Below are 14,082 nucleotides of genomic sequence, written 5' to 3' on the forward strand. Positions count from 1 at the left end.
ATGTGCCCATGCTAAAGTCACATCAGACCCTGACATTGTGGGAAGGATACCTGAAGTTCCTAGACGGGGCAATTTCTGAGAAAAATATTCACTGGGAAGGAAATCAAGAGACTGAATTATACTTTGAAATGATTAAGATGAAACAGGACCATAGGAAGATGCCTTCTACAGAGTCAGACCACTAGTTCAGCAGTGTGTACAACGACTGGCAGTGGCTGACCAGGATTTCAGACATGGGGCATTTCCTGCTCTGCTTGGAAATGCCCGGGAGAGGGGAGTTCTGAGGCGGGGGGGTGTGTGTCCCTGGGTGCCATTCCAAAGGGTGTGTGTGACAAAATGCCAACCCCCAATTGGTGGCACCTCCTGGGGCACGCGCCATGCCCCCGCAGGCAGTGCACCAGGCCCCCTGGGACGAGCGCCGCTCCGGGTACCACAGCAGGTTGCTCCGCCTCTGGCCAGGGAATGAACTTGGGACTTCCTGTATGCAAAGCAGATGCTGCAACTCTGAGCTCCACCTCTTCCCCGTGTTTAAAATGAAATCAAAAGAGGGAGGAAATAGATGAAAGTAAACATCAAGTATTCTGAAAGCAGGAGAGCTGGTACAATATCCATTGAGTTCAGTAAGTTTAAAAAAAGCAAAAAACAACAACCACCCTAAAATCCTAGAGACCTTGCAGGTACATGTTACTTAGGCAAACCTGTTAGATAAGGAGATATCATGAACCCGCCAGCTTGCTTACCATGGCTTCCTGCCCAAGGGCACTTCATAGAGATTACACTGCACAAAGACATAATTCCACGATAACTCTGTAAGAACAGCACCCTTTTGAGCGGAGCTTTTGCTAGCATTCCTGTTAATTGTTTACAGATGCTGTGAAAAGGGGGGGTGGGATTTCCTCGTTGGTCTAAGCAGTGCCAATCCATTCACCACAAAGAATTCTCAGGAAATGCAGCATGGAGGAAGAACGAGAAGAGATTCAGAGACTAGTTTTCATCCATTTGTCGAAGTGACGATAGCTACCTATAGAGTTTTTTCCATACTGATGCTGGCTGCCTTGAAGAACCACAGTCAAGCCTGGGAGGAGGAGGAGGAGGAGGCTAAAAAAATGGGCATGGTTTAAGTCAGGTTTGGTATGCAAGGCCAGCAGGATCTATGGGAGTAAGTTTCCACTTCCCATCACAGGACTGTGGTGCAGTTAGACACTGTGTCTAACTGACACTGTGGTGCAGTTAGATTCTGAACTTAATGGTGTTATGAGAGCATTCTTCTGCTGGTATGAGCATCAAAAGAACCCAGGAAGTTGCCTTATACTGAGTTGGACCACATTGTTGACACAGATTGGCAGTGACCTTCGGGGTTCCAGAAAGGCTTCTCTGGCAGTCCTACAGAGATGCCAGGGACTGAGCATATGTAGATACAGGGGAATAACCTTCCATAAATATCCTCAAAGATCTCCTATTGATTGAGCCTCATTTTGCTCCCCTCATTGCAGTGGGGTTGCAGCCTGGACTGGGCTCTTGGGTCCCTTGGCCCCACTAAAGTGTGAACTTCTCCTCACTCTTGGGATATGGTGGATATGACTGCACTGGGAGCACCAGAGCATCTGCGGAGTGTCCCTCATACTTTTCATGGGGTGTCTGTGAGAAATCCATCTCCTGCAGCGGCGTGAACCTCCTACTTTTTTGTAGACAAAATGTCTACTGAAATAGTGAATTTAAAGCTCTGTCTCTCTCAATCCCCCCACCCCCAGTATCTACTGCTACCAATCTGAACAGAGTCTGGGTAAATTTGCCCATCACTCAGCTAATCTAACTTTTGGCCATGTATTATCATAAACCTCATAAGACCCAGCTATACAGCTGCAAATAAAACATTTTAAATGTGTTGTAAAGTGCAGTACAAAAATGTGGCACTAGACAGTGACAGTGAGCTATGCGAAATTCAATGTATGTGTGTAGATTCTTCCACCATAGTATGTCTTGAAGCGGCCTTTGAATATAAACTGAAATAAATAAATCTAATTCTGTGGGTGCAACTGGAGGAAAATATATACATGCTTAAATTCTGCTGAAATTAGTCACATTTGAAGCTCCCGTGCTTGTTCCATTCAAATGCAGAGAGCTGCTTCCGTTCATTTTAACTGGACTTGCATAGGCGAACACCCTGCCAGATCGTGACCAGAGCTTATAACTTATATCCAGTCCCACAGTTTTCAATGCAACTTCAACATGCTTTCTGTTATTTACTTGGCTCTGTGTCATTAACTGGCAAGGAGTGATGCTTTTGCTGAGTAACCACCATTTAATACCCTCCTGTTTTCTCTTTTCTAATCAGCCCTTAATTTTCTTAGGAAATAACTATAGTTGATTTGCTGTAGCAAGGAACCTTCTTGCTAAATGTTCAATTGTTGTACAAATCTAATGTTATTTATTTGTTTGCAATTTAGCAAAATAGCACACTAATATGTTCTTTTTGGAATTTCACTTTCTCATAAAATCAGGCTGCCTGCTTGCCTAGGCTAATTTGTATCCCAGGCAAATTGTGTGTCCTGCCATGTTAGACCCTGCATGTGAAACTTATTCTCTTCCTACTCTGTGTTCACATTTTCTTCCAGTTCCTGATTTCCTTTTCTGCTTCTTCTTCACACTGTTGACTCATGTTCAACTTGTGATCTACTAAGACTCCTAGATCCTTTTCACATGTACTACTGGCAAGCCAAGTGCCCCCCATCTCATTTTATCCCAGAGTTTCCTGCCTGCTACCATGTGTTTTGCTTAACAAAAGGTTGAAAGAATATGTTCCCAGAGAGCAATTGACTAAACCTGGCCATCCTTTGCCCGCCTCCTGCCTTAAAATTATCTCACCATTATCTTGATGTCATCCATTCAGGTGTTAAACAGAGTTTACTGGCAACTTGATTTACATGTGCTGACTTTTACGAGGTGTGAGGAACTCAAGATATTTTATGAATGCCTTCCAGGGCATGCTTTGAGATTAGATTGGTACCAGGGTTCAAGAAAGTTCATAATGGAGGGTCACCTGTCATGTTTAGTAATGCCAATCTTCTTACTTATGCCATGATCTACAGTAATAAACCATAGAATAAGTTCAGATTCACACACACACACACACACACACACACACACCCCTATTGACACAAGGACAATCTATGGTATCTGTCTAAAGAACCTTTGCCAACCTGGTGCCCTCCAGATGTTTTGGACTACAACGTCTGGGTGTACTGGAAGTTGTACTCCAAAATATTTTGATTAGCCTTTCTCAGCCTTGGGTCTCTGCATGCTGTGGGACTACCACTCCCATCATTCCTAGCCAGCTTCGCCAGTGGTCAGGGATGATGGGAGTTGTAGTTCAAGAACATCTGGGGAACCAAAGTTTGAGAGAAGCTGATCTAGAGGGCACCAGGTTGATGAAAGCTGGTCTAAAAATATTTCCAGTAGCAGGAGATTTGAAAGACCCCTGCTTGCTATCTCAGAGATTCAGGACCAGAAAGAAAGAATACTGGATTAGTGGTATTATCTGGTTGACCTGGTATCCTATGTTTCCTGTAACTTTCCTTCAGACTGTACTGTATTCACTGCACCAAGAAAAGACTGTCTGTCACTTTGAGTATGAAGGCCTTTGGTTCTCTGAAGTTCTGCATTTGCTTGGAAATGTGACCAACCTTTAAACAGATCTTCCCCATCATCTTAGGCACCAGCTGCAATCTTTTTGCTTATGTAGGGGTTTTTTTTTTGCCTGTGCAAGTTTCAGTTCTGGCCTTTCAAGTTTCCTTCCCCCACCCTGGGGAATAATGATCTCTTCCTCTGTCACATTGGCCTGTAACCCCTATCCTTGTTTTATTTTGGGGTGGAGAGATGGGGCTTTTTTGCCTTTAAAAAGAGAATGTGAGAGATACTGGGAGGTGAAACAAATGATTTTTAAAATTCAGATTTGGTCAAAGCACTTTGGGTTTTAATATTAAGCAAATTAGATTAGTTTGTTTGGTTATTGACTTGTTTCAAAGATTTTTTTATATTACCTGGCATCTGGCAATCTAGAATACTTTGCATGAAAAAAAACCCAAGTGATTAAAGCATTCAAAAACTGAAACAAAACTAAACACAGAAGTCTAGAAAGTGACCAATAGGACCAATGGTTAACATATTGAACATGCAAATGCACACCCCACAAGTGTCACAGAAAAACCGGATTTTTATTATGAGAAGACAGTGGCCATTTTGGTCACCGTGATCTTGTGCAATTTTGTGGTGCAACCCCCTTCCCCGAAAACGCACTTTTTAAAAGGTTGTGATCTTGCATGATGCCCCCAAACATGTGTTTTCGGGCGCCGTGGTCCAAAAAGTGCTGGGGGGTGGGTGGAATGACCACAGTGCAAAATTGCACTTGATCATGGCAACCAAAATGGCTGCCATGCTCTCACGATAAAAAAATGGGAAGATGGCGTCTGGGAAAATGGGATCCTGCATTTGGGCTTCAAAGTGTTGCGGGGTATGCAACTGCACACAGCTAAAAAGCCTAGAAGTGAAAGGAAGTTTGTACTCGGCCCCTAAAAACTCTACAGTCCCAACAACATAATTAGGGAAGGTTGCAGCATCTACAGAAGCCAATCCTCATTCTGAAAAATAACAGTAAACGATTTAGGGTTTTTTGTTGTTTTTTAAGATGCTATTCTCTCTTAATTAGGAGCCACACTCTTCTCCCAACTAGCTACAAAGTGTTAAGTTGTGGGTGAACATATCAGACGACACAGCAATTCTTCAAACAGCTCTTGTTTATTCACAGGCCAGAACAGAACTGAACTGAAGGGTTCAGTCAGCCTGCTTATATAGAGCTCCAGTACAACGTAACTGTAACAATTTTTTAAAACTATCCAATCACTGAATGTCACTTTTGATCCCTTATTTGCATAACTATCTACAGTATCCCCCTGCTGGCCCAGGGTGAGAACTTCAGTACATAACACAAAGAATGTGCTTTGAGGTGAGCTCTGAGCATGTTTGGACTGCCCTCTGAGGTAGCTCTAATATGCCAGTATGAATGCTGCTGGTTAGCCCTCATAGCAACAAATCAGGCGAGCTTTTCATGCAGGTCTAACTTTCAGGCAGCTTGAACAGCCACATGGTTTACCTGCTTAGAGACACACGGGAGGGATCTCTTTGCCAGAGATGTGTTTTTGGTTTAGGACTGGCTGAGTACTGCAGAGGCCTGGTTGGTCAGAGAACTGTACATTAACAAGAATGCTTGCAGAGCTGCTCCGAGTTCAGACAGATGTATAAAGTGTGTGTAGAATATGAGAGCGTTGAGATTTTTTGAGGGCTGGAGTTAAAAAAAAAAGTTTGACAAGTTTTCACAGCAAGGCTGTGATCCAGTGGCCCTAAAGGATCAGCCTACATTTGCTGCAGCAGATGAGGTGTTTAACCTGGTAAAAGGCACCGCATGCAACTGAGGTGATGAGCCTCACCTTATAACCAACTTATAGACCTGGAGGTAGCATGGAATTCCTATAGTTCTTCCAATCAACCACAACTCTGTTTAGCTCTAGCAAGTTTGTTCCATCTTGTGCTTTCATACTATAGACTTGCCCATGGAGCGAGACCCCCCAAGAGGTGTCTATATTCTAAGTGAAGTGCTACTGTCAAGCAAAGATCAGAGCTTGTTTGGTGCTTGAAGGTTATTTTCCATGAGCATCCTTAGTCGAAATGCACTCTCTTCGCGCTGCTGTAATCTGTATTAGCCGGCCACAGATTTTTCCAACGAAAGAAGATGAAACATTGTTCTCGCCTGCATTTCACATTTATTAAAAGATTTCATCTGCTCCTGTATAATGTCTGCATCACAAAACAAATCATCAGCTTGCTTTGACCCTGACACCATTTTATAGGCTTAATAATAATAAATCTATGTCCTGAAATAGTTTCAGCAGATTACGGCAATCAATCAACATTCAGGGAGCCTTAAACCATTAATGTCATCAGCAATGATCCAGCACCTTGGGAATCTATCTAAATCAGCCATTATTACCGAAAATGTTCCTTAACAGCTTTAAGAAAAAGGTAGTCTTTGGGAGCATAAATTGCAGCTCTCACCCTCTTTGGGAGATGGGAAATGATTGTCATAGCGATTTTTAAAAATCTCTTTTGAGCAAGGCGTTACTGAAATAGTGCCTTGCCTTATTATGTGCAACACCTTTTAAGCACTAGGGGGAAACCATATAAATTGTGCCTTTGAATATCTGGACTAAAATCAGGGCCATCCCAAGTTTGTTGGCTGTCCTACACAAATCCAAACGTTACTGCTTTCTCCACCCCCTGGAGTGTATGCTAAGAAGCAGAATAGCACCTGACATAATTCAAACTTGATCAGGATTATGGTTTTTGTTTTGTTTTCATTTTCAATGTCACCAGCTTAACTATTGCGCTGCTACACTCCACATTAGCTGAAGCGGAGTGAATAGTAACTTCCCTTCTTTTCCTAGGCAATTAAAGCACTTTATTTAAGCCTGCGGCCATCCACATGTTGGGCTCCCAACTTTCGTCAGCTACAGCCAGCATGGCCAATGGCCAAGGACAATGGCAGCTGGAGCCCAGCAGCTGGAGCCCAGCCACGTCTAGTTGGCCACCCCTGCTTTAGAGGGAACCTGAATGAAGATTATACAGTGGTGCCTCGCAAGACGAAAAGAATCCGTTCCGCGAGTCTTTTCGTCTTGCGGTTTTTTCGTCTTGCGATGCAAGCCCATTAGTGGATTAGCGCTATTAGCGCTATTGGCAGTTTAAGGGCTATTAACGCCTATTAAAGGGTTAAGGGATTAGCGGTTTAGCTGCTAAAATGCTTTTAGCAGCTTAGCGCTTCAGAAAAAGGGGTTTTGGAGCGGAAAAAAACCTCAAAAAATTTCGTCAATTTTCGTCTTGCGAAGCAAGCCCATAGGGAAATTCGTCTTGCGAAGCGCCTCTGAAAACGGAAAACCCTTTCGTCTTGCGGGATTTCCGTCTTGCGAGGCATTCGTCTTGCTTGCGGGGCACCACTGCGTATATGTATATATATATGGTAGGATTATAGTATTTCTCGTCTGAGGACAATGAATCCAAGAACAAGTTTTTGTTTTCCTAATGAAGGAGGTAAAAGGTAAAGGGTAAAGGGACCCCTGACCGTTAGGTCCAGTCATGACCGCCTCTAGGGTTGCAGCGCTCATCTCGCTTTATTGGCCGAGGGAGCCGGCGTACAGCTCATGTGGCCTGCATGACTAAGCCGCCTCTGGTGAACCAGAGCAGCGCACGGAAACGCCATTTACCTTCCTGCCAGAGCGCTACCTATTTATCTACTTGCACTTTGATGTGCTTTCGAACTGCTAGGTTGGCAGGAGCAGGGACCGAGCAACGGGAGCTCACCCCGTCACAGGGATTCGAACCACCGACCTTCTGATCAGCAAGTCCTAGGCTCTGTGGTTTAACCCACAGCGCCACCCGCGTCCCTAATGAAGGAGGTAGGAAGGTTAAAAGCAAGTCCTAATAATATATCAAATGAAGATTTAAGTATCATACTTTATCATATTAAAAGAGCCAGTAGGGTGTCCTTCAGCTAAAGGAGGAAGCATCAGAGACAGCCCAAATACCTGTGATGTTGGTGGCCAAAAATTCAAATGGTGCTCCATCTGATCTTCTGCCCAGTCTGGTAAAAATACAGAAGTACATCTGCCAGGTAATAGTATCCTAAGGAAGGTTGCTCACTCAGCCAACCCTGGGAAAGACGCATACCAGAAAGGTGAGCCATGGCTTCACAACACTTGGAGCTGGCATGTTGGTAAGAACCCTTTTCTAGGAATGTACAGCACTTCTCTGCTCCCCAATGACTATATTCTGCTTAACTGCTTTGTCTTTTATCTTTAGCAGAAGCAAGGGTACCTTTTCAAGGCGAGACCAGGAACTGTAGCCTTGGGGAACATCCCATAATTTTTATATACTTTGCCCGCTGTTCTGAGTTAACTAATTTGCATTCAGTACTAAATAGTGACTCGTCATTGAATAATAAAGTTGTTAATGAGGACCAGTGCAGCAGTGGGTGATGAGATAAGCTGTAAATGCAGCCTTTAATGTCAGTTTTTTACTGTTTAAGTTAAAAAAAACCCAGTAAAAAAACACACCAGTTACGGTAAAAACTAGAGATGTCCAGGAAAGGAGGTGACAAACCTGTCTGTAAATGATGTGTGCTTCCTTCTTGTATAGTTAAGGTTATGGGGGAAGGGATTAGTACCTCTTAAAATTGTTTTAGTTAGGGGGGAAAGGCAGGCACAGAGCTTGAACTGGATATGCAGCTCAGCACAGCAGCAGAGGAGTTCGCTGCCCTGTTTGTAGGCAAGTGCCTTATACAAACTCAGCTCAATAGTTCTATCTAGCTCAGCATTGTCTACAACAATGTTTCCAGAACTTGGGTCTCCAGCTGCTTTTGGACTACAACTCCCAACATCCCTAGCTAGCAATGCCAGTGGTTGGTGATGATTGGAATTGTAGTCTGAAAACAGCTGGAGAACCAAGTTTGGGAAACACTGGTCTACAGAAAGGATGGAGAACCTGTGCCCTCCCTCCCACCACATACGTTGTTGGACTCCAACTCTCACCAACAATGGTCTGGGATGATGGGAGTTCAGTTCAATGATATCTGGAGGGCCATAGGCTCTCCGTGTCTCATCTGCACTGACTGGAAGAAACTCTCCCAGGTTCACACATGAGGATTTCTCCACCCTACCTGGAGATGTCAGGATTGAATCTGGAGCCTTCTACATGCGAAGCATGTGCCCTGCTAGGCTGAACTGCAAAAAGAAAAAAGAAAAAAAAGGAGCCCAGCCTGGTTCTGATCTGTTAAAGGTCATACAGTGATGAGCATCTTACCTGTCTTGAAACACCAGTCTTGAAAGACCTACACTTGCTCCCAGTACGTTTCCGAGCACAATTCAAAGTGTTGGTGCTGACCTTTAAAGCCCTAAATGGCCTCAGTCCAGTATACCTGAAGGAGTGTCTCCAACCCCATCGTTCTGCCTGAACACTGAGGTCCAGCGCCAAGGGCCTTCTGGCAGTTCCCTTGCTGCGAGAAGCCAAGTTACAGGGAACCAGGCAGAGGGCCTTCTCGGTAGTGGCGCCCGCCCTGTGGAACGCCCTCCCATCAGATGTCAAAGAGAAAAATAACTACCAAACTTTTAGAAGACATCTAAAGGCAGCCCTGCTTAGGTTATTGTATTTTAGTGTTTTGTTGGAAGCCACCCAGAGTGGCTGGGAAAACCCAGCCAGATGGGCGGGGTATAAATAATAAATTGTTGTTGTTGTTGGATGTGGAATTCACAATTGTGGGAGGAGTGCGCACCAGCGGGAAATGCATCAACAGGACTCTATTCTACTCAACACAGTCATGGAATGCAAGTTCATGTGTGTTTACTTGACAGCAAGTTCTGCTGTGTTCAGTGGGGCTTGCTACCAGGGAAGCATGCCTAGGAAATGTGTTCTTGGTCAACTAGTTGGGAAACAGATATATCAAATTAAAGGCACTACAGTATAGCCTTGGGCACCAGAGATTTCTGAAGCATCCCAAAGCTGGAAAACATTTCATGAGCAGGCTGGTGCGCCGAAGCTGTGCTTTGTGTGGATGCAAGGAGAGTCAGGGCTTCTTTTCTGAAGCACTGGTAGCATGCCAGCTCCTAACCTCAAGCCACTGCTGTAGCATATGGAGGACATCATGTATAGACAGATGGCATGCACAAAACAACTCGCTGTATATTGGCCCTGATCCAGTTCAGAATAAAAATGCAGTGAAGCCGATTGAAGCCAAGCACATTGCAGCATGCTGGAGCTTAGGGGTACCTACATTCAGAAGGTTCTATGTTCAATCTCTGGCATCTCCAAAGGCGGATCTAGGGGAGCAACAAGACATGATTCAACATGATGCACTTATGCCTGCTTATGTATGCCTTCCTCTAATATATGGACATTATTTAACTGGAAAGCTGCAATGCAACGTTTGGAGAAATGTGGATTTTGAATCATAGTTTGATTTCAGTCCATGTATTATTTTGGGAAGTGTGAATTAGGTAGGTTCACATTAAAACGTGAAATGAACCATTCCCCGCCCCCCTCCATCTAAATACAAGAGGGGTGACACCTGGCTTGAGAGCAGTACATGTGAAAAGGATCTAGGAGTCTTGGTTGACCACAAACTTGACATGAGCCAACAGTGTGACGCGGCAGCTAAAAAAGCCAATGCAATTCTGGGCTGCATCAATAGGAGTATAGCATCTAGATCAAGGGAAGTAATAGTGCCACTGTATTCTGCTCTGGTCAGACCTCACCTGGAGTACTGTGTCCAGTTCTGGGCACCACAGTTCAAGAAGGACACTGACAAACTGGAATGTGTCCAGAGGAGGGCAACCAAAATGGTCAAAGGCCTGGAAACGATGCCTTATGAGGGACGGCTAAGGGAGCTGGGCATGTTTAGCCTGGAGAAGAGGAGGTTAAGGGGTGATATGATAGCCATGTTCAAATATATAAAAGGATGTCACATAGAGGAAGGAGAAAGGTTATTTTCTGCTGCTCCAGAGAAGCGGACACGGAGCAATGGATCCAAACTACAAGAAAGAAGATTCCACCTAAACATTAGGAAGAACTTCCTGACAGTAAGAGCTGTTCGACAGTGGAATTTGCTGCCAAGGAGTGTGGTGGAGTCTCCTTCTTTGGAGGTCTTTAAGCAGAGGCTTGACAACCATATGTCAGGAGTGCTCTGATGGTGTTTCCTGCTTGGCAGGGGGTTGGACTCGATGGCCCATGTGGTCTCTTCCAACTCTATGATTCTATGATTCTATGATCTCAGCTCTGGAGTCAGTAAGAAACGGCCCTTAGACATAACAGTGAACTGTGTGATTGTTAATCGACCTTGCAATAATCAGTATGTAGGGACGCGGGTGGTGCTGTGGGTTAAAGCACAGAGCCTAGGACTTGCCGATCAGAAGGTCGGTGGTTCGAATCCCCGTGACGGGGTGAGCTCCCGTTGCTCGGTCCCTGCTCCTGTCAACCTAGCAGTTTGAAAGCACGTCAAAGTGCAAGTAGAAAGGTAGGTACCGCTCTGGCGGGAAGGTAAACGGCGTTTCCGTGTGCTGCTCTGGTTCGCCAGAAGTGGCTTAGTCCTGCTCGCCACATGACCCGGAAGCTGTACGCCGGCTCCCTCGGCCAATAAAGCGAGATGAGTGCCATAACCCCAGAGTCGGTCCCAACAGGACCTAATGGTCAGGGGTCCCTTTACCTTTACCTTTTAGTGACCTACCAAAATTTGCTGGCAGTAAGTACCATGGGACATGGAAGCTGGGACATGGGTGTAGAGTTATGACTCCATCAGCATCTGCTAAACATGCCACCAATCTAATGTATACAAAAGGGCTCTGAGGATTAGGTGACTCCCAGATGGTTTCAGGGGTGGAAAGACAGGGGCTTTATCTTATCTGGCCTAATAGATAAGTGTTAATTCATCCTCTGCGGAATTGGTTCACACTCCAAACAGGAAACACTTATTTTGGGGAAGGGGAGATGACACTAAGCACATACCAGTGTAGACACTTGGATGTTTGGACAATTTGCAGCTATGCACTTTACTCTTTCACTTGTGCCATGACCTTTGATTTGTTAACTCCACCCCACCATTACCTTGGGTTTTAGGAAATTGAAGCAGTTTGAAAGGCATCTATCACAGACTCCTGACCTTTCGCTTAACCCTGCATTACTTGAGGGCCAGACAAGATAGGATGGACACAGACAGACCCGTCTTTCCAAATGCAATTTTGCCCCAATCATCCATAATGTGTGGGGGGTGGAGTCTCCTGCTCACCCACAAAAATTTCCAAATGCCTTTAAAAATCCATGTTTTGAAAGAAAATGTATTCAAAAATATACATTTAAATGCAAATTTCCATGCAGATTAGGATTTTTTAAAAAAAAATTACACAGATCATTGCAAAAACATGACGGAATGGATATATGAAAACAGGTACACAATATTGGATTGCTTCTAATGGACAGAAAGTATTGTTCAGATTAAATGGCTTCTGACGCCAAGTGTGTGTGTGTGTGTGTAATATATATATGTTTTGAGGGTGGTTTTCATGTAGAAATTAATTGTGTCTGTAGGTTTTATTAATTCCGCAGACACACAGCCCCTCCTCCGGAGTATGTTTAGCACCAAGGTCTATATCTGAAATAAGCTAGAAATTCCCTTATGCAGCTTTGATGTAATGAGGTGTTTTTACTTGTTGTCAAATGCTAGTTGTACACCTTTGCCATCTTTGTTATCTTGTGTAGAAAACAAGCAAACAAACGGCACTGCAATCCATGCACATGCATTAGCACCCGCCATTTTAAATCTGAAGTTAAGGCAATGTTGAATACAATCACTGGCGGAAGAAGAGGAGTTTGGGGGGAGCACACTGCCCCTGGCAACACGATCTCCAGGGTGCCATCGGGGCTGCCCCCCCCCCCCGCGCTTGCTGGGCGCCCCATCCCCAGGACACGAGCCAGCCCCGCCTGCTCTCCGCCCCCAGTGCTGGAGCATGAAGCTCCGTCACTGAATACAATCTGCCATTGTGTCAACAATCTGCCATTGGGAAGCTGCCCTTCACCTCTCAAAGAAGCAATGCTCTTCACTTCAGCTTCAGCCAAATTGCAGCACTGCCAATAAAAACAATGTGGCACTCAACTCAGTTTATATATTTTTCCAAGGTTCTAGCCCTCATGGCTGCTGAGAATTTCCTGAAAATGAATTGCAAGCGAGGCTCTAAATATAACCAAGGCAGCGCACATAAAGAGTGCCCAAAATTATGGTTGCGTTTGGAGGAGCTGACCTGAGTTCAGAATTCCTGTCGCTCTCCAATCTATTATAGTCTTCCGCCTACAAACTGACAGCTACTGAAGCCTTGGCTACAGATTCTTTTGCGAGGGTGATTCCTTAATTCTTCTCCCCCGTTCTGCTAATGGGAAGAGCAGCAGCTGGGGAGAACATTTGCTGTGGGTCTCGCGTAGGCTGCATTAGGGATCAGCGTTTAAGCACACCATTTCAACATCGATGCAGAACCCATTTAGATTTCAGCTGTGAACATGTTTAATCTTGTTCAAAACTGAGCCTCTTAGAATCTTTCTGTAAAAGCCGAGAACTGCGAGAAATTAAGCTTGTGTGCATTACCTTTGCCGCAGAAAGGTCACTGGCAGTGCGCAAGAACAACATGTCCTTGTCTATCCATGTTGACAATATATTGTGCATTTCCCAGGGCTGGAGCTAAGTCAATGCAGACCCACCTGTTGCCATGTGTATTCAGAAACTCCTGATACGTAAAGTGGGCGATCATTCATACCAAAATATGGCAATCTTTGAGCATGCAAGAGAAAGCCATTTATCAAGTCCATGCCACAGACATTTCATGAGAGGCTGAGCACCTGCCCACTTGGTCTAACCAATAGCAGAAGGGATTCTTTGTCAACTCAAGAACTGAACGGTATAATCTCCATGCCAGGTAAGGATCTAAAAGGTTGCTCTCGATTCCGGTGAAAGGCCTGTGTAAATTGAAGGATGTCGTATGACAACCAAGTGTTTCGCCACCCAGACAAGGGCAAAGTACGGTTAAATCAACGTCACGCTTCTTTGTGTGAATGTTAGCTTTGGCAGGCTGAAGAGAGAGTTCCTTCCTGTATGTCTGTCAGGTTGACCTCGGTTTGTAAGGGGGAAGGGATTATAGGCCAGAGCAAGCCTGCGGAACCTTCTTGAACCTTCTGTTCTGATCAACCTACTGGGGGCCACAGCGTCCCAGTGGTGGGCGGGGCCAGAGGCAAAAGTGGGAGGAGCATAAAATGCAAATTAAAAAAACAAAAGCTTTTGCATACTAGCTTTGTTTCTACATACACTCATACACCCAGTGCTACTTTTTCTAGAAAAAGAGGTGCCGGAACTTACCACGAATGCTTCCCTTGTTCTCTTATAATGGCAATTGCACCCACCTGACAGGAGCCAGAAATGAATTCCGGAAAGTTCTAGCTGAAAAAAAG

At 44.7% G+C, this 14,082-nt stretch overlaps 1 long non-coding RNA gene across 1 annotated transcript; it reads right to left on the reverse strand.

Moving 5' to 3' along the window:
• Positions 1 to 556: 556 nt before the first annotated feature.
• On the reverse strand, positions 557 to 13,715 carry LOC310660141. The gene is made up of 3 exons (XR_014503235.1): positions 13,339 to 13,715; positions 9,872 to 9,917; positions 557 to 1,075 (listed from the first exon to the last, which is right to left on the reverse strand). It is a non-coding gene; the product is annotated as an uncharacterized lncRNA (long non-coding RNA).
• Positions 13,716 to 14,082: the final 367 nt, after the last annotated feature.

This window comes from Podarcis tiliguerta (assembly GCF_965153285.1).
Source record: "Podarcis tiliguerta genome assembly, chromosome: 11".
Taxonomy (NCBI): Eukaryota; Metazoa; Chordata; class Lepidosauria; order Squamata; family Lacertidae; genus Podarcis; species Podarcis tiliguerta.